The sequence below is a fragment of the Accipiter gentilis genome, chromosome 23 (genome assembly GCF_929443795.1).
Source record: "Accipiter gentilis chromosome 23, bAccGen1.1, whole genome shotgun sequence".
Lineage (NCBI taxonomy): Eukaryota > Metazoa > Chordata > Aves > Accipitriformes > Accipitridae > Astur > Astur gentilis.
The window spans coordinates 49,260-75,317 of NC_064902.1; positions in this window are offsets into that span (position 1 = coordinate 49,260).

Consider the following 26,058-nt stretch of genomic DNA (forward strand, 5'->3'; position numbering starts at 1 on the left):
AGCTTCTGCCGAGAGCGAGCACCGTGACATGCTGAGTCTCTGGGAAAGCAGAGATCCCCAAAGCTGTTGTGCCTGTGGATAGGCTGCAGAGGGATAGTGAAAAACTGCATTAGTTTTCAGGGCTGGCACCTTCCCTGTGGGAGAAGGAGCCGTAAGTTTGCCTTTTCAGAAAAAAGCTTCTGCCGAGAGCGAGCACCGTGACATGCTGAGTCTCTGGGAAAGCAGAGATCCCCAAAGCTGTTGTGCCTGTGGATAGGCTGCAGAGGGATAGTGAAAAACTGCATTAGTTTTCAGGGCTGGCACCTTCCCTGTGGGAGAAGGAGCCGTAAGTTTGCCTTTTCAGAAAAAAGCTTCTGCCGAGAGCGAGCACCGTGACATGCTGAGTCTCTGGGAAAGCAGAGATCCCCAAAGCTGTTGTGCCTGTGGATAGGCTGCAGAGGGATAGTGAATACCAGCAAGATCTTTCAGGGCTAGCACCTTCCTTGTGGGAGAAGGAGCCGAAAGTTTTCTTTTTCAGAAAAAAGCTTCTGCCTAGAGCGAGCACCGTGACATGCTGAGTCTCTGGGAAAGCAGAGATCCCCAAAGCTGTTGTGCCTGTGGATAGGCTGCAGAGGGATAGTGAAAAACTGCATTAGTTTTCAGGGCTGGCACCTTCCCTGTGGGAGAAGGAGCCGTAAGTTTGCCTTTTCAGAAAAAAGCTTCTGCCGAGAGCGAGCACCGTGACATGCTGAGTCTCTGGGAAAGCAGAGATCCCCAAAGCTGTTGTGCCTGTGGATAGGCTGCAGAGGGATAGTGAAAAACTGCATTAGTTTTCAGGGCTGGCACCTTCCCTGTGGGAGAAGGAGCCGTAAGTTTGCCTTTTCAGAAAAAAGCTTCTGCCGAGAGCGAGCACCGTGACATGCTGAGTCTCTGGGAAAGCAGAGATCCCAAAAGCTGTTGTGCCTGTGGATAGGCTGCAGAGGGATAGTGAATACCAGCAAGATCTTTCAGGGCTGGCACCTTCCTTGTGGGAGAAGGAGCCGTAAGTTTGCCTTTTCAGAAAAAAGCTTCTGCCGAGAGCGAGCACCGTGACATGCTGAGTCTCTGGGAAAGCAGAGATCCCAAAAGGTGTTGCGGCTAAAGATAGGCTGCAGAGGGATAGTGAATACCAGCAAGATCTTTCAGGGCTGGCACCTTCCTTGTGGGAGAAGGAGCCGTAAGTTTGCCTTTTCAGAAAAAAGCTTCTGCCGAGAGCGAGCACCGTGACATGCTGAGTCTCTGGGAAAGCAGAGATCCCCAAAGCTGTTGTGCCTGTGGATAGGCTGCAGAGGGATAGTGAAAAACTGCATTAGTTTTCAGGGCTGGCACCTTCCCTGTGGGAGAAGGAGCCGTAAGTTTGCCTTTTCAGAAAAAAGCTTCTGCCGAGAGCGAGCACCGTGACATGCTGAGTCTCTGGGAAAGCAGAGATCCCAAAAGCTGTTGTGCCTGTGGATAGGCTGCAGAGGGATAGTGAAAAACTGCATTAGTTTTCAGGGCTGGCACCTTCCCTGTGGGAGAAGGAGCCGTAAGTTTGCCTTTTCAGAAAAAAGCTTCTGCCGAGAACGAGCACCGTGACATGCTGAGTCTCTGGGAAAGCAGAGATCCCAAAAGCTGTTGTGCCTGTGGATAGGCTGCAGAGGGATAGTGAATACCAGCAAGATCTTTCAGGGCTGGCACCTTCCTTGTGGGAGAAGGAGCCGTAAGTTTGCCTTTTCAGAAAAAAGCTTCTGCCGAGAGCGAGCACCGTGACATGCTGAGTCTCTGGGAAAGCAGAGATCCCCAAAGCTGTTGTGCCTGTGGATAGGCTGCAGAGGGATAGTGAAAAACTGCATTAGTTTTCAGGGCTGGCACCTTCCCTGTGGGAGAAGGAGCCGTAAGTTTGCCTTTTCAGAAAAAAGCTTCTGCCGAGAGCGAGCACCGTGACATGCTGAGTCTCTGGGAAAGCAGAGATCCCCAAAGCTGTTGTGCCTGTGGATAGGCTGCAGAGGGATAGTGAAAAACTGCATTAGTTTTCAGGGCTGGCACCTTCCCTGTGGGAGAAGGAGCCGTAAGTTTGCCTTTTCAGAAAAAAGCTTCTGCCGAGAGCGAGCACCGTGACATGCTGAGTCTCTGGGAAAGCAGAGATCCCCAAAGCTGTTGTGCCTGTGGATAGGCTGCAGAGGGATAGTGAAAAACTGCATTAGTTTTCAGGGCTGGCACCTTCCCTGTGGGAGAAGGAGCCGTAAGTTTGCCTTTTCAGAAAAAAGCTTCTGCCGAGAGCGAGCACCGTGACATGCTGAGTCTCTGGGAAAGCAGAGATCCCCAAAGCTGTTGTGCCTGTGGATAGGCTGCAGAGGGATAGTGAAAAACTGCATTAGTTTTCAGGGCTAGCACCTTCCCTGAGGGAGAAGGAGCCGAAAGTTTTCTTTTTCAGAAAAAAGCTTCTGCCGAGAGCGAGCACCGTGACATGCTGAGTCTCTGGGAAAGCAGAGATCCCCAAAGCTGTTGTGCCTGTGGATAGGCTGCAGAGGGATAGTGAAAAACTGCATTAGTTTTCAGGGCTGGCACCTTCCCTGTGGGAGAAGGAGCCGTAAGTTTGCCTTTTCAGAAAAAAGCTTCTGCCGAGAGCGAGCACCGTGACATGCTGAGTCTCTGGGAAAGCAGAGATCCCCAAAGCTGTTGTGCCTGTGGATAGGCTGCAGAGGGATAGTGAAAAACTGCATTAGTTTTCAGGGCTGGCACCTTCCCTGTGGGAGAAGGAGCCGTAAGTTTGCCTTTTCAGAAAAAAGCTTCTGCCGAGAGCGAGCACCGTGACATGCTGAGTCTCTGGGAAAGCAGAGATCCCCAAAGCTGTTGTGCCTGTGGATAGGCTGCAGAGGGATAGTGAATACCAGCAAGATCTTTCAGGGCTGGCACCTTCCTTGTGGGAGAAGGAGCCGTAAGTTTGCCTTTTCAGAAAAAGGCTCTGGCGAGAGTGAGCACCGTGACATGCTGAGTCTCTGGGAAAGCAGAGATCCCCAAAGCTGTTGTGCCTGTGGATAGGCTGCAGAGGGATAGTGAAAAACTGCATTAGTTTTCAGGGCTGGCACCTTCCCTGTGGGAGAAGGAGCCGTAAGTTTGCCTTTTCAGAAAAAAGCTTCTGCCGAGAGCGAGCACCGTGACATGCTGAGTCTCTGGGAAAGCAGAGATCCCCAAAGCTGTTGTGCCTGTGGATAGGCTGCAGAGGGATAGTGAAAAACTGCATTAGTTTTCAGGGCTGGCACCTTCCCTGTGGGAGAAGGAGCCGTAAGTTTGCCTTTTCAGAAAAAAGCTTCTGCCGAGAGCGAGCACCGTGACATGCTGAGTCTCTGGGAAAGCAGAGATCCCCAAAGCTGTTGTGCCTGTGGATAGGCTGCAGAGGGATAGTGAAAAACTGCATTAGTTTTCAGGGCTGGCACCTTCCCTGTGGGAGAAGGAGCCGTAAGTTTGCCTTTTCAGAAAAAAGCTTCTGCCGAGAGCGAGCACCGTGACATGCTGAGTCTCTGGGAAAGCAGAGATCCCCAAAGCTGTTGTGCCTGTGGATAGGCTGCAGAGGGATAGTGAATACCAGCAAGATCTTTCAGGGCTAGCACCTTCCTTGTGGGAGAAGGAGCCACACTTTTGCCTTCTCAGAAAAAGCTTCTGCCGAGAACGAGCACCGTGACATGCTGAGTCTCTGGGAAAGCAGACATCCCCAGTGCTGCTGCGGCTAAAGGATCCCCAGTGCTGTTGTGCCTGTGGATAGGCTGCAGGTGGCGGTGAAGACCACAAAATCTTTCAGGCCTGGCACTTGACTTGCTGGAGAAGGAGCCAGACGTTTGCATTTTCAGAAAAAAGCTTCTGCCGAGAGCGAGCACCGTGACATGCTGAGTCTCTGGGAAAGCAGAGATCCCCAAAGCTGTTGTGCCTGTGGATAGGCTGCAGAGGGATAGTGAAAAACTGCATTAGTTTTCAGGGCTGGCACCTTCCCTGTGGGAGAAGGAGCCGTAAGTTTGCCTTTTCAGAAAAAAGCTTCTGCCGAGAGCGAGCACCGTGACATGCTGAGTCTCTGGGAAAGCAGAGATCCCCAAAGCTGTTGTGCCTGTGGATAGGCTGCAGAGGGATAGTGAAAAACTGCATTAGTTTTCAGGGCTGGCACCTTCCCTGTGGGAGAAGGAGCCGTAAGTTTGCCTTTTCAGAAAAAAGCTTCTGCCGAGAGCGAGCACCGTGACATGCTGAGTCTCTGGGAAAGCAGAGATCCCCAAAGCTGTTGTGCCTGTGGATAGGCTGCAGAGGGATAGTGAAAAACTGCATTAGTTTTCAGGGCTGGCACCTTCCCTGTGGGAGAAGGAGCCGTAAGTTTGCCTTTTCAGAAAAAAGCTTCTGCCGAGAGCGAGCACCGTGACATGCTGAGTCTCTGGGAAAGCAGAGATCCCCAAAGCTGTTGTGCCTGTGGATAGGCTGCAGAGGGATAGTGAAAAACTGCATTAGTTTTCAGGGCTGGCACCTTCCCTGTGGGAGAAGGAGCCGTAAGTTTGCCTTTTCAGAAAAAAGCTTCTGCCGAGAGCGAGCACCGTGACATGCTGAGTCTCTGGGAAAGCAGAGATCCCCAAAGCTGTTGTGCCTGTGGATAGGCTGCAGAGGGATAGTGAAAAACTGCATTAGTTTTCAGGGCTGGCACCTTCCCTGTGGGAGAAGGAGCCGTAAGTTTGCCTTTTCAGAAAAAAGCTTCTGCCGAGAGCGAGCACCGTGACATGCTGAGTCTCTGGGAAAGCAGAGATCCCAAAAGCTGTTGTGCCTGTGGATAGGCTGCAGAGGGACAGTGAATACCAGCAAGATCTTTCAGGGCTGGCACCTTCCTTGTGGGAGAAGGAGCCGTAAGTTTGCCTTTTCAGAAAAAAGCTTCTGCCGAGAGCGAGCACCGTGACATGCTGAGTCTCTGGGAAAGCAGAGATCCCCAAAGCTGTTGTGCCTGTGGATAGGCTGCAGAGGGATAGTGAAAAACTGCATTAGTTTTCAGGGCTGGCACCTTCCTTGTGGGAGAAGGAGCCGTAAGTTTGCCTTTTCAGAAAAAAGCTTCTGCCGAGAGCGAGCACCGTGACATGCTGAGTCTCTGGGAAAGCAGAGATCCCCAAAGCTGTTGTGCCTGTGGATAGGCTGCAGAGGGATAGTGAAAAACTGCATTAGTTTTCAGGGCTGGCACCTTCCCTGTGGGAGAAGGAGCCGTAAGTTTGCCTTTTCAGAAAAAAGCTTCTGCCGAGAGCGAGCACCGTGACATGCTGAGTCTCTGGGAAAGCAGAGATCCCCAAAGCTGTTGTGCCTGTGGATAGGCTGCAGAGGGATAGTGAAAAACTGCATTAGTTTTCAGGGCTGGCACCTTTCCTGTGGGAGAAGGAGCCGTAAGTTTGCCTTTTCAGAAAAAAGCTTCTGCCGAGAGCGAGCACCGTGACATGCTGAGTCTCTGGGAAAGCAGAGATCCCCAAAGCTGTTGTGCCTGTGGATAGGCTGCAGAGGGATAGTGAAAAACTGCATTAGTTTTCAGGGCTGGCACCTTCCCTGTGGGAGAAGGAGCCGTAAGTTTGCCTTTTCAGAAAAAAGCTTCTGCCGAGAACGAGCACCGTGACATGCTGAGTCTCTGGGAAAGCAGAGATCCCAAAAGCTGTTGTGCCTGTGGATAGGCTGCAGAGGGACAGTGAATACCAGCAAGATCTTTCAGGGCTGGCACCTTCCCTGTGGGAGAAGGAGCCGTAAGTTTGCCTTTTCAGAAAAAAGCTTCTGCCGAGAGCGAGCACCGTGACATGCTGAGTCTCTGGGAAAGCAGAGATCCCCAAAGCTGTTGTGCCTGTGGATAGGCTGCAGAGGGATAGTGAAAAACTGCATTAGTTTTCAGGGCTGGCACCTTCCCTGTGGGAGAAGGAGCCGTAAGTTTGCCTTTTCAGAAAAAAGCTTCTGCCGAGAGCGAGCACCGTGACATGCTGAGTCTCTGGGAAAGCAGAGATCCCCAAAGCTGTTGTGCCTGTGGATAGGCTGCAGAGGGATAGTGAAAAACTGCATTAGTTTTCAGGGCTGGCACCTTCCCTGTGGGAGAAGGAGCCGTAAGTTTGCCTTTTCAGAAAAAAGCTTCTGCCGAGAGCGAGCACCGTGACATGCTGAGTCTCTGGGAAAGCAGAGATCCCCAAAGCTGTTGTGCCTGTGGATAGGCTGCAGAGGGATAGTGAAAAACTGCATTAGTTTTCAGGGCTGGCACCTTTCCTGTGGGAGAAGGAGCCGTAAGTTTGCCTTTTCAGAAAAAAGCTTCTGCCGAGAGCGAGCACCGTGACATGCTGAGTCTCTGGGAAAGCAGAGATCCCCAAAGCTGTTGTGCCTGTGGATAGGCTGCAGAGGGATAGTGAAAAACTGCATTAGTTTTCAGGGCTGGCACCTTCCCTGTGGGAGAAGGAGCCGTAAGTTTGCCTTTTCAGAAAAAAGCTTCTGCCGAGACCGAGCACCGTGACATGCTGAGTCTCTGGGAAAGCAGAGATCCCAAAAGCTGTTGTGCCTGTGGATAGGCTGCAGAGGGATAGTGAATACCAGCAAGATCTTTCAGGGCTGGCACCTTCCGTGTGGGAGAAGGAGCCGTAAGTTTGCCTTTTCAGAAAAAAGCTTCTGCCGAGAGCGAGCACCGTGACATGCTGAGTCTCTGGGAAAGCAGAGATCCCCAAAGCTGTTGTGCCTGTGGATAGGCTGCAGAGGGATAGTGAAAAACTGCATTAGTTTTCAGGGCTGGCACCTTCCCTGTGGGAGAAGGAGCCGTAAGTTTGCCTTTTCAGAAAAAAGCTTCTGCCGAGAGCGAGCACCGTGACATGCTGAGTCTCTGGGAAAGCAGAGATCCCCAAAGCTGTTGTGCCTGTGGATAGGCTGCAGAGGGATAGTGAAAAACTGCATTAGTTTTCAGGGCTGGCACCTTCCCTGTGGGAGAAGGAGCCGTAAGTTTGCCTTTTCAGAAAAAAGCTTCTGCCGAGAGCGAGCACCGTGACATGCTGAGTCTCTGGGAAAGCAGAGATCCCCAAAGCTGTTGTGCCTGTGGATAGGCTGCAGAGGGATAGTGAAAAACTGCATTAGTTTTCAGGGCTGGCACCTTCCCTGTGGGAGAAGGAGCCGTAAGTTTGCCTTTTCAGAAAAAAGCTTCTGCCGAGAGCGAGCACCGTGACATGCTGAGTCTCTGGGAAAGCAGAGATCCCAAAAGCTGTTGTGCCTGTGGATAGGCTGCAGAGGGATAGTGAAAAACTGCATTAGTTTTCAGGGCTGGCACCTTCCCTGTGGGAGAAGGAGCCGTAAGTTTGCCTTTTCAGAAAAAAGCTTCTGCCGAGAGCGAGCACCGTGACATGCTGAGTCTCTGGGAAAGCAGAGATCCCCAAAGCTGTTGTGCCTGTGGATAGGCTGCAGAGGGATAGTGAAAAACTGCATTAGTTTTCAGGGCTGGCACCTTCCCTGTGGGAGAAGGAGCCGTAAGTTTGCCTTTTCAGAAAAAAGCTTCTGCCGAGAGCGAGCACCGTGACATGCTGAGTCTCTGGGAAAGCAGAGATCCCCAAAGCTGTTGTGCCTGTGAATAGGCTGCAGAGGGATAGTGAAAAACTGCATTAGTTTTCAGGGCTGGCACCTTTCCTGTGGGAGAAGGAGCCGTAAGTTTGCCTTTTCAGAAAAAAGCTTCTGCCGAGAGCGAGCACCGTGACATGCTGAGTCTCTGGGAAAGCAGAGATCCCCAAAGCTGTTGTGCCTGTGGATAGGCTGCAGAGGGATAGTGAAAAACTGCATTAGTTTTCAGGGCTGGCACCTTCCCTGTGGGAGAAGGAGCCGTAAGTTTGCCTTTTCAGAAAAAAGCTTCTGCCGAGAACGAGCACCGTGACATGCTGAGTCTCTGGGAAAGCAGAGATCCCAAAAGCTGTTGTGCCTGTGGATAGGCTGCAGAGGGATAGTGAATACCAGCAAGATCTTTCAGGGCTGGCACCTTCCTTGTGGGAGAAGGAGCCGTAAGTTTGCCTTTTCAGAAAAAAGCTTCTGCCGAGAGCGAGCACCGTGACATGCTGAGTCTCTGGGAAAGCAGAGATCCCCAAAGCTGTTGTGCCTGTGGATAGGCTGCAGAGGGATAGTGAAAAACTGCATTAGTTTTCAGGGCTGGCACCTTCCCTGTGGGAGAAGGAGCCGTAAGTTTGCCTTTTCAGAAAAAAGCTTCTGCCGAGAGCGAGCACCGTGACATGCTGAGTCTCTGGGAAAGCAGAGATCCCCAAAGCTGTTGTGCCTGTGGATAGGCTGCAGAGGGATAGTGAAAAACTGCATTAGTTTTCAGGGCTGGCACCTTCCCTGTGGGAGAAGGAGCCGTAAGTTTGCCTTTTCAGAAAAAAGCTTCTGCCGAGAGCGAGCACCGTGACATGCTGAGTCTCTGGGAAAGCAGAGATCCCCAAAGCTGTTGTGCCTGTGGATAGGCTGCAGAGGGATAGTGAAAAACTGCATTAGTTTTCAGGGCTGGCACCTTCCCTGTGGGAGAAGGAGCCGTAAGTTTGCCTTTTCAGAAAAAAGCTTCTGCCGAGAGCGAGCACCGTGACATGCTGAGTCTCTGGGAAAGCAGAGATCCCCAAAGCTGTTGTGCCTGTGGATAGGCTGCAGAGGGATAGTGAAAAACTGCATTAGTTTTCAGGGCTGGCACCTTCCCTGTGGGAGAAGGAGCCGTAAGTTTGCCTTTTCAGAAAAAAGCTTCTGCCGAGAGCGAGCACCGTGACATGCTGAGTCTCTGGGAAAGCAGAGATCCCCAAAGCTGTTGTGCCTGTGGATAGGCTGCAGAGGGATAGTGAAAAACTGCATTAGTTTTCAGGGCTGGCACCTTCCCTGTGGGAGAAGGAGCCGTAAGTTTGCCTTTTCAGAAAAAAGCTTCTGCCGAGAGCGAGCACCGTGACATGCTGAGTCTCTGGGAAAGCAGAGATCCCCAAAGCTGTTGTGCCTGTGGATAGGCTGCAGAGGGATAGTGAAAAACTGCATTAGTTTTCAGGGCTGGCACCTTCCCTGTGGGAGAAGGAGCCGTAAGTTTGCCTTTTCAGAAAAAAGCTTCTGCCGAGAGCGAGCACCGTGACATGCTGAGTCTCTGGGAAAGCAGAGATCCCCAAAGCTGTTGTGCCTGTGGATAGGCTGCAGAGGGATAGTGAAAAACTGCATTAGATTTCAGGGCTGGCACCTTCCCTGTGGGAGAAGGAGCCGTAAGTTTGCCTTTTCAGAAAAAAGCTTCTGCCGAGAGCGAGCACCGTGACATGCTGAGTCTCTGGGAAAGCAGAGATCCCCAAAGCTGTTGTGCCTGTGGATAGGCTGCAGAGGGATAGTGAATACCAGCAAGATCTTTCAGGGCTAGCACCTTCCTTGTGGGAGAAGGAGCCACACTTTTGCCTTCTCAGAAAAAGCTTCTGCCGAGAACGAGCACCGTGACATGCTGAGTCTCTGGGAAAGCAGACATCCCCAGTGCTGCTGCGGCTAAAGGATCCCCAGTGCTGTTGTGCCTGTGGATAGGCTGCAGGTGGCGGTGAAGACCACAAAATCTTTCAGGCCTGGCACTTGACTTGCTGGAGAAGGAGCCAGACGTTTGCATTTTCAGAAAAAAGCTTCTGCCGATAACGAGCACCGTGAGATGCTGAGTCTCTGGGAAAGCAGAGATCCCCAAAGCTGTTGTGCCTGTGGATAGGCTGCAGAGGGATAGTGAAAAACTGCATTAGTTTTCAGGGCTGGCACCTTCCCTGTGGGAGAAGGAGCCGTAAGTTTGCCTTTTCAGAAAAAAGCTTCTGCCGAGAGCGAGCACCGTGACATGCTGAGTCTCTGGGAAAGCAGAGATCCCCAAAGCTGTTGTGCCTGTGGATAGGCTGCAGAGGGATAGTGAAAAACTGCATTAGTTTTCAGGGCTGGCACCTTCCCTGTGGGAGAAGGAGCCGTAAGTTTGCCTTTTCAGAAAAAAGCTTCTGCCGAGAGCGAGCACCGTGACATGCTGAGTCTCTGGGAAAGCAGAGATACCCAAAGCTGTTGTGCCTGTGGATAGGCTGCAAAGGGATAGTGAAAAACTGCATTAGTTTTCAGGGCTGGCACCTTTCCTGTGGGAGAAGGAGCCGTAAGTTTGCCTTTTCAGAAAAAAGCTTCTGCCGAGAGCGAGCACCGTGACATGCTGAGTCTCTGGGAAAGCAGAGATCCCCAAAGCTGTTGTGCCTGTGGATAGGCTGCAGAGGGATAGTGAAAAACTGCATTAGTTTTCAGGGCTAGCACCTTCCCTGAGGGAGAAGGAGCCGAAAGTTTACTTTTTCAGAAAAAAGCTTCTGCCGAGAGCGAGCACCGTGACATGCTGAGTCTCTGGGAAAGCAGAGATCCCCAAAGCTGTTGTGCCTGTGGATAGGCTGCAGAGGGATAGTGAAAAACTGCATTAGTTTTCAGGGCTGGCACCTTCCCTGTGGGAGAAGGAGCCGTAAGTTTGCCTTTTCAGAAAAAAGCTTCTGCCGAGAGCGAGCACCGTGACATGCTGAGTCTCTGGGAAAGCAGAGATCCCCAAAGCTGTTGTGCCTGTGGATAGGCTGCAGAGGGATAGTGAAAAACTGCATTAGTTTTCAGGGCTGGCACCTTCCCTGTGGGAGAAGGAGCCGTAAGTTTGCCTTTTCAGAAAAAAGCTTCTGCCGAGAGCGAGCACCGTGACATGCTGAGTCTCTGGGAAAGCAGAGATCCCCAAAGCTGTTGTGCCTGTGGATAGGCTGCAGAGGGATAGTGAAAAACTGCATTAGTTTTCAGGGCTGGCACCTTCCCTGTGGGAGAAGGAGCCGTAAGTTTGCCTTTTCAGAAAAAAGCTTCTGCCGAGAGCGAGCACCGTGACATGCTGAGTCTCTGGGAAAGCAGAGATCCCCAAAGCTGTTGTGCCTGTGGATAGGCTGCAGAGGGATAGTGAAAAACTGCATTAGTTTTCAGGGCTGGCACCTTCCCTGTGGGAGAAGGAGCCGTAAGTTTGCCTTTTCAGAAAAAAGCTTCTGCCGAGAGCGAGCACCGTGACATGCTGAGTCTCTGGGAAAGCAGAGATCCCCAAAGCTGTTGTGCCTGTGGATAGGCTGCAGAGGGATAGTGAATACCAGCAAGATCTTTCAGGGCTGGCACCTTCCTTGTGGGAGAAGGAGCCGTAAGTTTGCCTTTTCAGAAAAAAGCTTCTGCCGAGAGCGAGCACCGTGACATGCTGAGTCTCTGGGAAAGCAGAGATCCCAAAAGGTGTTGCGGCTAAAGATAGGCTGCAGAGGGATAGTGAATACCAGCAAGATCTTTCAGGGCTGGCACCTTCCTTGTGGGAGAAGGAGCCGTAAGTTTGCCTTTTCAGAAAAAAGCTTCTGCCGAGAGCGAGCACCGTGACATGCTGAGTCTCTGGGAAAGCAGAGATCCCCAAAGCTGTTGTGCCTGTGGATAGGCTGCAGAGGGATAGTGAAAAACTGCATTAGTTTTCAGGGCTGGCACCTTCCCTGTGGGAGAAGGAGCCGTAAGTTTGCCTTTTCAGAAAAAAGCTTCTGCCGAGAGCGAGCACCGTGACATGCTGAGTCTCTGGGAAAGCAGAGATCCCCAAAGCTGTTGTGCCTGTGGATAGGCTGCAGAGGGATAGTGAAAAACTGCATTAGTTTTCAGGGCTGGCACCTTCCCTGTGGGAGAAGGAGCCGTAAGTTTGCCTTTTCAGAAAAAAGCTTCTGCCGAGAGCGAGCACCGTGACATGCTGAGTCTCTGGGAAAGCAGAGATCCCCAAAGCTGTTGTGCCTGTGGATAGGCTGCAGAGGGATAGTGAAAAACTGCATTAGTTTTCAGGGCTGGCACCTTCCCTGTGGGAGAAGGAGCCGTAAGTTTGCCTTTTCAGAAAAAAGCTTCTGCCGAGAGCGAGCACCGTGACATGCTGAGTCTCTGGGAAAGCAGAGATCCCCAAAGCTGTTGTGCCTGTGGATAGGCTGCAGAGGGATAGTGAAAAACTGCATTAGTTTTCAGGGCTGGCACCTTCCCTGTGGGAGAAGGAGCCGTAAGTTTGCCTTTTCAGAAAAAAGCTTCTGCCGAGAGCGAGCACCGTGACATGCTGAGTCTCTGGGAAAGCAGAGATCCCCAAAGCTGTTGTGCCTGTGGATAGGCTGCAGAGGGATAGTGAATACCAGCAAGATCTTTCAGGGCTAGCACCTTCCTTGTGGGAGAAGGAGCCACACTTTTGCCTTCTCAGAAAAAGCTTCTGCCGAGAACGAGCACCGTGACATGCTGAGTCTCTGGGAAAGCAGACATCCCCAGTGCTGCTGCGGCTAAAGGATCCCCAGTGCTGTTGTGCCTGTGGATAGGCTGCAGGTGGCGGTGAAGACCACAAAATCTTTCAGGCCTGGCACTTGACTTGCTGGAGAAGGAGCCAGACGTTTGCATTTTCAGAAAAAAGCTTCTGCCGAGAGCGAGCACCGTGACATGCTGAGTCTCTGGGAAAGCAGAGATCCCCAAAGCTGTTGTGCCTGTGGATAGGCTGCAGAGGGATAGTGAATACCAGCAAGATCTTTCAGGGCTAGCACCTTCCTTGTGTGAGAAGGAGCCACACTTTTGCCTTCTCAGAAAAAGCTTCTGCCGAGAACGAGCACCGTGACATGCTGAGTCTCTGGGAAAGCAGACATCCCCAGTGCTGCTGCGGCTAAAGGATCCCCAGTGCTGTTGTGCCTGTGGATAGGCTGCAGGTGGCGGTGAAGACCACAAAATCTTTCAGGCCTGGCACTTGATTTGCTGGAGAAGGAGCCAGACGTTTGCATTTTCAGAAAAAAGCTTCTGCCGATAACGAGCACCGTGAGATGCTGAGTCTCTGGGAAAGCAGAGATCCCCAAAGCTGTTGTGCCTGTGGATAGGCTGCAGAGGGATAGTGAAAAACTGCATTAGTTTTCAGGGCTGGCACCTTCCCTGTGGGAGAAGGAGCCGTAAGTTTGCCTTTTCAGAAAAAAGCTTCTGCCGAGAGCGAGCACCGTGACATGCTGAGTCTCTGGGAAAGCAGAGATCCCCAAAGCTGTTGTGCCTGTGGATAGGCTGCAGAGGGATAGTGAAAAACTGCATTAGTTTTCAGGGCTGGCACCTTCCCTGTGGGAGAAGGAGCCGTAAGTTTGCCTTTTCAGAAAAAAGCTTCTGCCGAGAGCGAGCACCGTGACATGCTGAGTCTCTGGGAAAGCAGAGATCCCCAAAGCTGTTGTGCCTGTGGATAGGCTGCAGAGGGATAGTGAAAAACTGCATTAGTTTTCAGGGCTGGCACCTTCCCTGTGGGAGAAGGAGCCGTAAGTTTGCCTTTTCAGAAAAAAGCTTCTGCCGAGAGCGAGCACCGTGACATGCTGAGTCTCTGGGAAAGCAGAGATCCCCAAAGCTGTTGTGCCTGTGGATAGGCTGCAGAGGGATAGTGAAAAACTGCATTAGTTTTCAGGGCTGGCACCTTCCCTGTGGGAGAAGGAGCCGTAAGTTTGCCTTTTCAGAAAAAAGCTTCTGCCGAGAGCGAGCACCGTGACATGCTGAGTCTCTGGGAAAGCAGAGATCCCAAAAGCTGTTGTGCCTGTGGATAGGCTGCAGAGGGATAGTGAAAAACTGCATTAGTTTTCAGGGCTGGCACCTTCCCTGTGGGAGAAGGAGCCGTAAGTTTGCCTTTTCAGAAAAAAGCTTCTGCCGAGAGCGAGCACCGTGACATGCTGAGTCTCTGGGAAAGCAGAGATCCCCAAAGCTGTTGTGCCTGTGGATAGGCTGCAGAGGGATAGTGAAAAACTGCATTAGTTTTCAGGGCTGGCACCTTCCCTGTGGGAGAAGGAGCCGTAAGTTTGCCTTTTCAGAAAAAAGCTTCTGCCGAGAGCGAGCACCGTGACATGCTGAGTCTCTGGGAAAGCAGAGATCCCCAAAGCTGTTGTGCCTGTGGATAGGCTGCAGAGGGATAGTGAATACCAGCAAGATCTTTCAGGGCTGGCACCTTCCCTGTGGGAGAAGGAGCCGTAAGTTTGCCTTTTCAGAAAAAAGCTTCTGCCGAGAGCGAGCACCGTGACATGCTGAGTCTCTGGGAAAGCAGAGATCCCCAAAGCTGTTGTGCCTGTGGATAGGCTGCAGAGGGATAGTGAAAAACTGCATTAGTTTTCAGGGCTAGCACCTTCCTTGTGGGAGAAGGAGCCGAAAGTTTTCTTTTTCAGAAAAAAGCTTCTGCCTAGAGCGAGCACCGTGACATGCTGAGTCTCTGGGAAAGCAGAGATCCCCAAAGCTGTTGTGCCTGTGGATAGGCTGCAGAGGGATAGTGAAAAACTGCATTAGTTTTCAGGGCTGGCACCTTCCCTGTGGGAGAAGGAGCCGTAAGTTTGCCTTTTCAGAAAAAAGCTTCTGCCGAGAGCGAGCACCGTGACATGCTGAGTCTCTGGGAAAGCAGAGATCCCCAAAGCTGTTGTGCCTGTGGATAGGCTGCAGAGGGATAGTGAAAAACTGCATTAGTTTTCAGGGCTGGCACCTTCCCTGTGGGAGAAGGAGCCGTAAGTTTGCCTTTTCAGAAAAAAGCTTCTGCCGAGAGCGAGCACCGTGACATGCTGAGTCTCTGGGAAAGCAGAGATCCCCAAAGCTGTTGTGCCTGTGGATAGGCTGCAGAGGGATAGTGAATACCAGCAAGATCTTTCAGGGCTGGCACCTTCCTTGTGGGAGAAGGAGCCGTAAGTTTGCCTTTTCAGAAAAAAGCTTCTGCCGAGAGCGAGCACCGTGACATGCTGAGTCTCTGGGAAAGCAGAGATCCCAAAAGGTGTTGCGGCTAAAGATAGGCTGCAGAGGGATAGTGAATACCAGCAAGATCTTTCAGGGCTGGCACCTTCCTTGTGGGAAAAGGAGCCGTAAGTTTGCCTTTTCAGAAAAAAGCTTCTGCCGAGAGCGAGCACCGTGACATGCTGAGTCTCTGGGAAAGCAGAGATCCCCAAAGCTGTTGTGCCTGTGGATAGGCTGCAGGGGGATAGTGAAAAACTGCATTAGTTTTCAGGGCTGGCACCTTCCCTGTGGGAGAAGGAGCCGTAAGTTTGCCTTTTCAGAAAAAAGCTTCTGCCGAGAGCGAGCACCGTGACATGCTGAGTCTCTGGGAAAGCAGAGATCCCCAAAGCTGTTGTGCCTGTGGATAGGCTGCAGAGGGATAGTGAAAAACTGCATTAGTTTTCAGGGCTGGCACCTTCCCTGTGGGAGAAGGAGCCGTAAGTTTGCCTTTTCAGAAAAAAGCTTCTGCCGAGAGCGAGCACCGTGACATGCTGAGTCTCTGGGAAAGCAGAGATCCCCAAAGCTGTTGTGCCTGTGGATAGGCTGCAGAGGGATAGTGAAAAACTGCATTAGTTTTCAGGGCTGGCACCTTCCCTGTGGGAGAAGGAGCCGTAAGTTTGCCTTTTCAGAAAAAAGCTTCTGCCGAGAGCGAGCACCGTGACATGCTGAGTCTCTGGGAAAGCAGAGATCCCCAAAGCTGTTGTGCCTGTGGATAGGCTGCAGAGGGATAGTGAAAAACTGCATTAGTTTTCAGGGCTGGCACCTTCCCTGTGGGAGAAGGAGCCGTAAGTTTGCCTTTTCAGAAAAAAGCTTCTGCCGAGAGCGAGCACCGTGACATGCTGAGTCTCTGGGAAAGCAGAGATCCCCAAAGCTGTTGTGCCTGTGGATAGGCTGCAGAGGGATAGTGAAAAACTGCATTAGTTTTCAGGGCTGGCACCTTCCCTGTGGGAGAAGGAGCCGTAAGTTTGCCTTTTCAGAAAAAAGCTTCTGCCGAGAGCGAGCACCGTGACATGCTGAGTCTCTGGGAAAGCAGAGATCCCCAAAGCTGTTGTGCCTGTGGATAGGCTGCAGAGGGATAGTGAAAAACTGCATTAGTTTTCAGGGCTGGCACCTTCCCTGTGGGAGAAGGAGCCGTAAGTTTGCCTTTTCAGAAAAAAGCTTCTGCCGAGAGCGAGCACCGTGACATGCTGAGTCTCTGGGAAAGCAGAAATCCCCAAAGCTGTTGTGCCTGTGGATAGGCTGCAGAGGGATAGTGAAAAACTGCATTAGTTTTCAGGGCTGGCACCTTCCCTGTGGGAGAAGGAGCCGTAAGTTTGCCTTTTCAGAAAAAAGCTTCTGCCGACAGCGAGCACCGTGACATGCTGAGTCTCTGGGAAAGCAGAGATCCCCAAAGCTGTTGTGCCTGTGGATAGGCTGCAGAGGGATAGTGAAAAACTGCATTAGTTTTCAGGGCTGGCACCTTTCCTGTGGGAGAAGGAGCCGTAAGTTTGCCTTTTCAGAAAAAAGCTTCTGCCGAGAGCGAGCACCGTGACATGCTGAGTCTCTGGGAAAGCAGAGATCCCAAAAGCTGTTGTGCCTGTGGATAGGCTGCAGAGGGATAGTGAATACCAGCAAGATCTTTCAGGGCTGGCACCTTCCTTGTGGGAGAAGGAGCCGTAAGTTTGCCTTTTCAGAAAAAAGCTTCTGCCGAGAGCGAGCACCGTGACATGCTGAGTCTCTGGGAAAGCAGAGATCCCCAAAGCTGTTGTGCCTGTGGATAGGCTGCAGAGGGATAGTGAAAAACTGCATTAGTTTTCAGGGCTGGCACCTTCCCTGTGGGAGAAGGAGCCGTAAGTTTGCCTTTTCAGAAAAAAGCTTCTGCCGAGAGCGAGCACCGTGACATGCTGAGTCTCTGGGAAAGCAGAGATCCCCAAAGCTGTTGTGCCTGTGGATAGGCTGCAGAGGGATAGTGAAAAACTGCATTAGTTTTCAGGGCTGGCACCTTCCCTGTGGGAGAAGGAGCCGTAAGTTTGCCTTTTCAGAAAAAAGCTTCTGCCGAGAGCGAGCACCGTGACATGCTGAGTCTCTGGGAAAGCAGAGATCCCCAAAGCTGTTGTGCCTGTGGATAGGCTGCAGAGGGATAGTGAAAAACTGCATTAGTTTTCAGGGCTGGCACCTTCCCTGTGGGAGAAGGAGCCGTAAGTTTGCCTTTTCAGAAAAAAGCTTCTGCCGAGAGCGAGCACCATGACATGCTGAGTCTCTGGGAAAGCAGAGATCCCCAAAGCTGTTGTGCCTGTGGATAGGCTGCAGAGGGATAGTGAAAAACTGCATTAGTTTTCAGGGCTGGCACCTTCCCTGTGGGAGAAGGAGCCGTAAGTTTGCCTTTTCAGAAAAAAGCTTCTGCCGAGAGCGAGCACCGTGACATGCTGAGTCTCTGGGAAAGCAGAGATCCCCAAAGCTGTTGTGCCTGTGGATAGGCTGCAGAGGGATAGTGAATACCAGCAAGATCTTTCAGGGCTAGCACCTTCCTTGTGGGAGAAGGAGCCACACTTTTGCCTTCTCAGAAAAAGCTTCTGCCGAGAACGAGCACCGTGACATGCTGAGTCTCTGGGAAAGCAGACATCCGCAGTTCTGCTGCGGCTAAAGGATCCCCAGTGCTGTTGTGCCTGTGGATAGGCTGCAGGTGGCGGTGAAGACCACAAAATCTTTCAGGCCTGGCATTTGACTTGCTGGAGAAGGAGCCAGACGTTTGCATTTTCAGAAAAAAGCTTCTGCCGATAACGAGCACCGTGAGATGCTGAGTCTCTGGGAAAGCAGAGATCCGCAAAGCTGTTGTGCCTGTGGATAGGCTGCAGAGGGATAGTGAAAAACTGCATTAGTTTTCAGGGCTGGCACCTTCCCTGTGGGAGAAGGAGCCGTAAGTTTGCCTTTTCAGAAAAAAGCTTCTGCCGAGAGCGAGCACCGTGACATGCTGAGTCTCTGGGAAAGCAGAAATCCCCAAAGCTGTTGTGCCTGTGGATAGGCTGCAGAGGGATAGTGAAAAACAGCATTAGTTTTCAGGGCTGGCACCTTCCCTGTGGGAGAAGGAGCCGTAAGTTTGCCTTTTCAGAAAAAAGCTTCTGCCGAGAGCGAGCACCGTGACATGCTGAGTCTCTGGGAAAGCAGAGATCCCCAAAGCTGTTGTGCCTGTGGATAGGCTGCAGAGGGATAGTGAAAAACTGCATTAGTTTTCAGGGCTGGCACCTTTCCTGTGGGAGAAGGAGCCGTAAGTTTGCCTTTTCAGAAAAAAGCTTCTGCCGAGAGCGAGCACCGTGACATGCTGAGTCTCTGGGAAAGCAGAGATCCCAAAAGCTGTTGTGCCTGTGGATAGGCTGCAGAGGGATAGTGAATACCAGCAAGATCTTTCAGGGCTGGCACCTTCCCTGTGGGAGAAGGAGCCGTAAGTTTGCCTTTTCAGAAAAAAGCTTCTGCCGAGAGCGAGCACCGTGACATGCTGAGTCTCTGGGAAAGCAGAGATCCCCAAAGCTGTTGTGCCTGTGGATAGGCTGCAGAGGGATAGTGAAAAACTGCATTAGTTTTCAGGGCTGGCACCTTCCCTGTGGGAGAAGGAGCCGTAAGTTTGCCTTTTCAGAAAAAAGCTTCTGCCGAGAGCGAGCACCGTGACATGCTGAGTCTCTGGGAAAGCAGAGATCCCCAAAGCTGTTGTGCCTGTGGATAGGCTGCAGAGGGATAGTGAAAAACTGCATTAGTTTTCAGGGCTGGCACCTTCCCTGTGGGAGAAGGAGCCGTAAGTTTGCCTTTTCAGAAAAAAGCTTCTGCCGAGAGCGAGCACCGTGACATGCTGAGTCTCTGGGAAAGCAGAGATCCCCAAAGCTGTTGTGCCTGTGGATAGGCTGCAGAGGGATAGTGAATACCAGCAAGATCTTTCAGGGCTGGCACCTTCCCTGTGGGAGAAGGAGCCGTAAGTTTGCCTTTTCAGAAAAAAGCTTCTGCCGAGAGCGAGCACCGTGACATGCTGAGTCTCTGGGAAAGCAGAGATCCCCAAAGCTGTTGTGCCTGTGGATAGGCTGCAGAGGGATAGTGAAAAACTGCATTAGTTTTCAGGGCTGGCACCTTCCCTGTGGGAGAAGGAGCCGTAAGTTTGCCTTTTCAGAAAAAAGCTTCTGCCGAGAGCGAGCACCGTGACATGCTGAGTCTCTGGGAAAGCAGAGATCCCCAAAGCTGTTGTGCCTGTGGATAGGCTGCAGAGGGATAGTGAAAAACTGCATTAGTTTTCAGGGCTGGCACCTTCCCTGTGGGAGAAGGAGCCGTAAGTTTGCCTTTTCAGAAAAAAGCTTCTGCCGAGAGCGAGCACCGTGACATGCTGAGTCTCTGGGAAAGCAGAGATCCCCAAAGCTGTTGTGCCTGTGGATAGGCTGCAGAGGGATAGTGAAAAACTGCATTAGTTTTCAGGGCTGGCACCTTCCCTGTGGGAGAAGGAGCCGTAAGTTTGCCTTTTCAGAAAAAAGCTTCTGCCGAGAGCGAGCACCGTGACATGCTGAGTCTCTGGGAAAGCAGAAATCCCCAAAGCTGTTGTGCCTGTGGATAGGCTGCAGAGGGATAGTGAAAAACTGCATTAGTTTTCAGGGCTGGCACCTTCCCTGTGGGAGAAGGAGCCGTAAGTTTGCCTTTTCAGAAAAAAGCTTCTGCCGAGAGCGAGCACCGTGACATGCTGAGTCTCTGGGAAAGCAGAGATCCCCAAAGCTGTTGTGCCTGTGGATAGGCTGCAGAGGGATAGTGAAAAACTGCATTAGTTTTCAGGGCTGGCACCTTCCCTGTGGGAGAAGGAGCCGTAAGTTTGCCTTTTCAGAAAAAAGCTTCTGCCGAGAGCGAGCACCGTGACATGCTGAGTCTCTGGGAAAGCAGAAATCCCCAAAGCTGTTGTGCCTGTGGATAGGCTGCAGAGGGATAGTGAAAAACTGCATTAGTTTTCAGGGCTGGCACCTTCCCTGTGGGAGAAGGAGCCGTAAGTTTGCCTTTTCAGAAAAAAGCTTCTGCCGAGAGCGAGCACCGTGACATGCTGAGTCTCTGGGAAAGCAGAGATCCCCAAAGCTGTTGTGCCTGTGGATAGGCTGCAGAGGGATAGTGAAAAACTGCATTAGTTTTCAGGGCTGGCACCTTTCCTGTGGGAGAAGGAGCCGTAAGTTTGCCTTTTCAGAAAAAAGCTTCTGCCGAGAGCGAGCACCGTGACATGCTGAGTCTCTGGGAAAGCAGAGATCCCAAAAGCTGTTGTGCCTGTGGATAGGCTGCAGAGGGATAGTGAATACCAGCAAGATCTTTCAGGGCTGGCACCTTCCTTGTGGGAGAAGGAGCCGTAAGTTTGCCTTTTCAGAAAAAAGCTTCTGCCGAGAGCGAGCACCGTGACATGCTGAGTCTCTGGGAAAGCAGAGATCCCCAAAGCTGTTGTGCCTGTGGATAGGCTGCAGAGGGATAGTGAAAAACTGCATTAGTTTTCAGGGCTGGCACCTTCCCTGTGGGAGAAGGAGCCGTAAGTTTGCCTTTTCAGAAAAAAGCTTCTGCCGAGAGCGAGCACCGTGACATGCTGAGTCTCTGGGAAAGCAGAGATCCCAAAAGCTGTTGTGCCTGTGGATAGGCTGCAGAGGGATAGTGAAAAACTGCATTAGTTTTCAGGGCTGGCACCTTCCCTGTGGGAGAAGGAGCCGTAAGTTTGCCTTTTCAGAAAAAAGCTTCTGCCGAGAGCAAGCACCGTGACATGCTGAGTCTCTGGGAAAGCAGAGATCCCCAAAGCTGTTGTGCCTGTGGATAGGCTGCAGAGGGATAGTGAAAAACTGCATTAGTTTTCAGGGCTGGCACCTTCCCTGTGGGAGAAGGAGCCGTAAGTTTGCCTTTTCAGAAAAAAGCTTCTGCCGAGAACGAGCACCGTGACATGCTGAGTCTCTGGGAAAGCAGAGATCCCAAAAGCTGTTGTGCCTGTGGATAGGCTGCAGAGGGACAGTGAATACCAGCAAGATCTTTCAGGGCTGGCACCTTCCCTGTGGGAGAAGGAGCCGTAAGTTTGCCTTTTCAGAAAAAAGCTTCTGCCGAGAGCGAGCACCGTGACATGCTGAGTCTCTGGGAAAGCAGAGATCCCCAAAGCTGTTGTGCCTGTGGATAGGCTGCAGAGGGATAGTGAAAAACTGCATTAGTTTTCAGGGCTGGCACCTTCCCTGTGGGAGAAGGAGCCGTAAGTTTGCCTTTTCAGAAAAAAGCTTCTGCCGAGAGCGAGCACCGTGACATGCTGAGTCTCTGGGAAAGCAGAGATCCCCAAAGCTGTTGTGCCTGTGGATAGGCTGCAGAGGGATAGTGAAAAACTGCATTAGTTTTCAGGGCTGGCACCTTCCCTGTGGGAGAAGGAGCCGTAAGTTTGCCTTTTCAGAAAAAAGCTTCTGCCGAGAGCGAGCACCGTGACATGCTGAGTCTCTGGGAAAGCAGAGATCCCCAAAGCTGTTGTGCCTGTGGATAGGCTGCAGAGGGATAGTGAAAAACTGCATTAGTTTTCAGGGCTGGCACCTTTCCTGTGGGAGAAGGAGCCGTAAGTTTGCCTTTTCAGAAAAAAGCTTCTGCCGAGAGCGAGCACCGTGACATGCTGAGTCTCTGGGAAAGCAGAGATCCCCAAAGCTGTTGTGCCTGTGGATAGGCTGCAGAGGGATAGTGAAAAACTGCATTAGTTTTCAGGGCTGGCACCTTCCCTGTGGGAGAAGGAGCCGTAAGTTTGCCTTTTCAGAAAAAAGCTTCTGCCGAGAACGAGCACCGTGACATGCTGAGTCTCTGGGAAAGCAGAGATCCCAAAAGCTGTTGTGCCTGTGGATAGGCTGCAGAGGGATAGTGAATACCAGCAAGATCTTTCAGGGCTGGCACCTTCCTTGTGGGAGAAGGAGCCGTAAGTTTGCCTTTTCAGAAAAAAGCTTCTGCCGAGAGCGAGCACCGTGACATGCTGAGTCTCTGGGAAAGCAGAGATCCCCAAAGCTGTTGTGCCTGTGGATAGGCTGCAGAGGGATAGTGAAAAACTGCATTAGTTTTCAGGGCTGGCACCTTCCCTGTGGGAGAAGGAGCCGTAAGTTTGCCTTTTCAGAAAAAAGCTTCTGCCGAGAGCGAGCACCGTGACATGCTGAGTCTCTGGGAAAGCAGAGATCCCCAAAGCTGTTGTGCCTGTGGATAGGCTGCAGAGGGATAGTGAAAAACTGCATTAGTTTTCAGGGCTGGCACCTTCCCTGTGGGAGAAGGAGCCGTAAGTTTGCCTTTTCAGAAAAAAGCTTCTGCCGAGAGCGAGCACCGTGACATGCTGAGTCTCTGGGAAAGCAGAGATCCCCAAAGCTGTTGTGCCTGTGGATAGGCTGCAGAGGGATAGTGAAAAACTGCATTAGTTTTCAGGGCTGGCACCTTCCCTGTGGGAGAAGGAGCCGTAAGTTTGCCTTTTCAGAAAAAAGCTTCTGCCGAGAGCGAGCACCGTGACATGCTGAGTCTCTGGGAAAGCAGAGATCCCAAAAGCTGTTGTGCCTGTGGATAGGCTGCAGAGGGATAGTGAAAAACTGCATTAGTTTTCAGGGCTGGCACCTTCCCTGTGGGAGAAGGAGCCGTAAGTTTGCCTTTTCAGAAAAAAGCTTCTGCCGAGAGCGAGCACCGTGACATGCTGAGTCTCTGGGAAAGCAGAGATCCCCAAAGCTGTTGTGCCTGTGGATAGGCTGCAGAGGGATAGTGAAAAACTGCATTAGTTTTCAGGGCTGGCACCTTCCCTGTGGGAGAAGGAGCCGTAAGTTTGCCTTTTCAGAAAAAAGCTTCTGCCGAGAGCGAGCACCGTGACATGCTGAGTCTCTGGGAAAGCAGAGATCCCCAAAGCTGTTGTGCCTGTGAATAGGCTGCAGAGGGATAGTGAAAAACTGCATTAGTTTTCAGGGCTGGCACCTTTCCTGTGGGAGAAGGAGCCGTAAGTTTGCCTTTTCAGAAAAAAGCTTCTGCCGAGAGCGAGCACCGTGACATGCTGAGTCTCTGGGAAAGCAGAGATCCCCAAAGCTGTTGTGCCTGTGGATAGGCTGCAGAGGGATAGTGAAAAACTGCATTAGTTTTCAGGGCTGGCACCTTCCCTGTGGGAGAAGGAGCCGTAAGTTTGCCTTTTCAGAAAAAAGCTTCTGCCGAGAACGAGCACCGTGACATGCTGAGTCTCTGGGAAAGCAGAGATCCCAAAAGCTGTTGTGCCTGTGGATAGGCTGCAGAGGGATAGTGAATACCAGCAAGATCTTTCAGGGCTGGCACCTTCCTTGTGGGAGAAGGAGCCGTAAGTTTGCCTTTTCAGAAAAAAGCTTCTGCCGAGAGCGAGCACCGTGACATGCTGAGTCTCTGGGAAAGCAGAGATCCCCAAAGCTGTTGTGCCTGTGGATAGGCTGCAGAGGGATAGTGAAAAACTGCATTAGTTTTCAGGGCTGGCACCTTCCCTGTGGGAGAAGGAGCCGTAAGTTTGCCTTTTCAGAAAAAAGCTTCTGCCGAGAGCGAGCACCGTGACATGCTGAGTCTCTGGGAAAGCAGAGATCCCCAAAGCTGTTGTGCCTGTGGATAGGCTGCAGAGGGATAGTGAAAAACTGCATTAGTTTTCAGGGCTGGCACCTTCCCTGTGGGAGAAGGAGCCGTAAGTTTGCCTTTTCAGAAAAAAGCTTCTGCCGAGAGCGAGCACCGTGACATGCTGAGTCTCTGGGAAAGCAGAGATCCCCAAAGCTGTTGTGCCTGTGGATAGGCTGCAGAGGGATAGTGAAAAACTGCATTAGTTTTCAGGGCTGGCACCTTCCCTGTGGGAGAAGGAGCCGTAAGTTTGCCTTTTCAGAAAAAAGCTTCTGCCGAGAGCGAGCACCGTGACATGCTGAGTCTCTGGGAAAGCAGAGATCCCCAAAGCTGTTGTGCCTGTGGATAGGCTGCAGAGGGATAGTGAAAAACTGCATTAGTTTTCAGGGCTGGCACCTTCCCTGTGGGAGAAGGAGCCGTAAGTTTGCCTTTTCAGAAAAAAGCTTCTGCCGAGAGCGAGCACCGTGACATGCTGAGTCTCTGGGAAAGCAGAGATCCCCAAAGCTGTTGTGCCTGTGGATAGGCTGCAGAGGGATAGTGAAAAACTGCATTAGTTTTCAGGGCTGGCACCTTCCCTGTGGGAGAAGGAGCCGTAAGTTTGCCTTTTCAGAAAAAAGCTTCTGCCGAGAGCGAGCACCGTGACATGCTGAGTCTCTGGGAAAGCAGAGATCCCCAAAGCTGTTGTGCCTGTGGATAGGCTGCAGAGGGATAGTGAAAAACTGCATTAGTTTTCAGGGCTGGCACCTTCCCTGTGGGAGAAGGAGCCGTAAGTTTGCCTTTTCAGAAAAAAGCTTCTGCCGAGAGCGAGCACCGTGACATGCTGAGTCTCTGGGAAAGCAGAGATCCCCAAAGCTGTTGTGCCTGTGGATAGGCTGCAGAGGGATAGTGAAAAACTGCATTAGTTTTCAGGGCTGGCACCTTCCCTGTGGGAGAAGGAGCCGTAAGTTTGCCTTTTCAGAAAAAAGCTTCTGCCGAGAGCGAGCACCGTGACATGCTGAGTCTCTGGGAAAGCAGAGATCCCCAAAGCTGTTGTGCCTGTGGATAGGCTGCAGAGGGATAGTGAATACCAGCAAGATCTTTCAGGGCTAGCACCTTCCTTGTGGGAGAAGGAGCCACACTTTTGCCTTCTCAGAAAAAGCTTCTGCCGAGAACGAGCACCGTGACATGCTGAGTCTCTGGGAAAGCAGACATCCCCAGTGCTGCTGCGGCTAAAGGATCCCCAGTGCTGTTGTGCCTGTGGATAGGCTGCAGGTGGCGGTGAAGACCACAAAATCTTTCAGGCCTGGCACTTGACTTGCTGGAGAAGGAGCCAGACGTTTGCATTTTCAGAAAAAAGCTTCTGCCGATAACGAGCACCGTGAGATGCTGAGTCTCTGGGAAAGCAGAGATCCCCAAAGCTGTTGTGCCTGTGGATAGGCTGCAGAGGGATAGTGAAAAACTGCATTAGTTTTCAGGGCTGGCACCTTCCCTGTGGGAGAAGGAGCCGTAAGTTTGCCTTTTCAGAAAAAAGCTTCTGCCGAGAGCGAGCACCGTGACATGCTGAGTCTCTGGGAAAGCAGAGATCCCCAAAGCTGTTGTGCCTGTGGATAGGCTGCAGAGGGATAGTGAAAAACTGCATTAGTTTTCAGGGCTGGCACCTTCCCTGTGGGAGAAGGAGCCGTAAGTTTGCCTTTTCAGAAAAAAGCTTCTGCCGAGAGCGAGCACCGTGACATGCTGAGTCTCTGGGAAAGCAGAGATACCCAAAGCTGTTGTGCCTGTGGATAGGCTGCAAAGGGATAGTGAAAAACTGCATTATTTTTCAGGGCTGGCACCTTTCCTGTGGGAGAAGGAGCCGTAAGTTTGCCTTTTCAGAAAAAAGCTTCTGCCGAGAGCGAGCACCGTGACATGCTGAGTCTCTGGGAAAGCAGAGATCCCCAAAGCTGTTGTGCCTGTGGATAGGCTGCAGAGGGATAGTGAAAAACTGCATTAGTTTTCAGGGCTAGCACCTTCCCTGAGGGAGAAGGAGCCGAAAGTTTACTTTTTCAGAAAAAAGCTTCTGCCGAGAGCGAGCACCGTGACATGCTGAGTCTCTGGGAAAGCAGAGATCCCCAAAGCTGTTGTGCCTGTGGATAGGCTGCAGAGGGATAGTGAAAAACTGCATTAGTTTTCAGGGCTGGCACCTTCCCTGTGGGAGAAGGAGCCGTAAGTTTGCCTTTTCAGAAAAAAGCTTCTGCCGAGAGCGAGCACCGTGACATGCTGAGTCTCTGGGAAAGCAGAGATCCCCAAAGCTGTTGTGCCTGTGGATAGGCTGCAGAGGGATAGTGAAAAACTGCATTAGTTTTCAGGGCTGGCACCTTCCCTGTGGGAGAAGGAGCCGTAAGTTTGCCTTTTCAGAAAAAAGCTTCTGCCGAGAGCGAGCACCGTGACATGCTGAGTCTCTGGGAAAGCAGAGATCCCCAAAGCTGTTGTGCCTGTGGATAGGCTGCAGAGGGATAGTGAAAAACTGCATTAGTTTTCAGGGCTGGCACCTTCCCTGTGGGAGAAGGAGCCGTAAGTTTGCCTTTTCAGAAAAAAGCTTCTGCCGAGAGCGAGCACCGTGACATGCTGAGTCTCTGGGAAAGCAGAGATCCCCAAAGCTGTTGTGCCTGTGGATAGGCTGCAGAGGGATAGTGAAAAACTGCATTAGTTTTCAGGGCTGGCACCTTCCCTGTGGGAGAAGGAGCCGTAAGTTTGCCTTTTCAG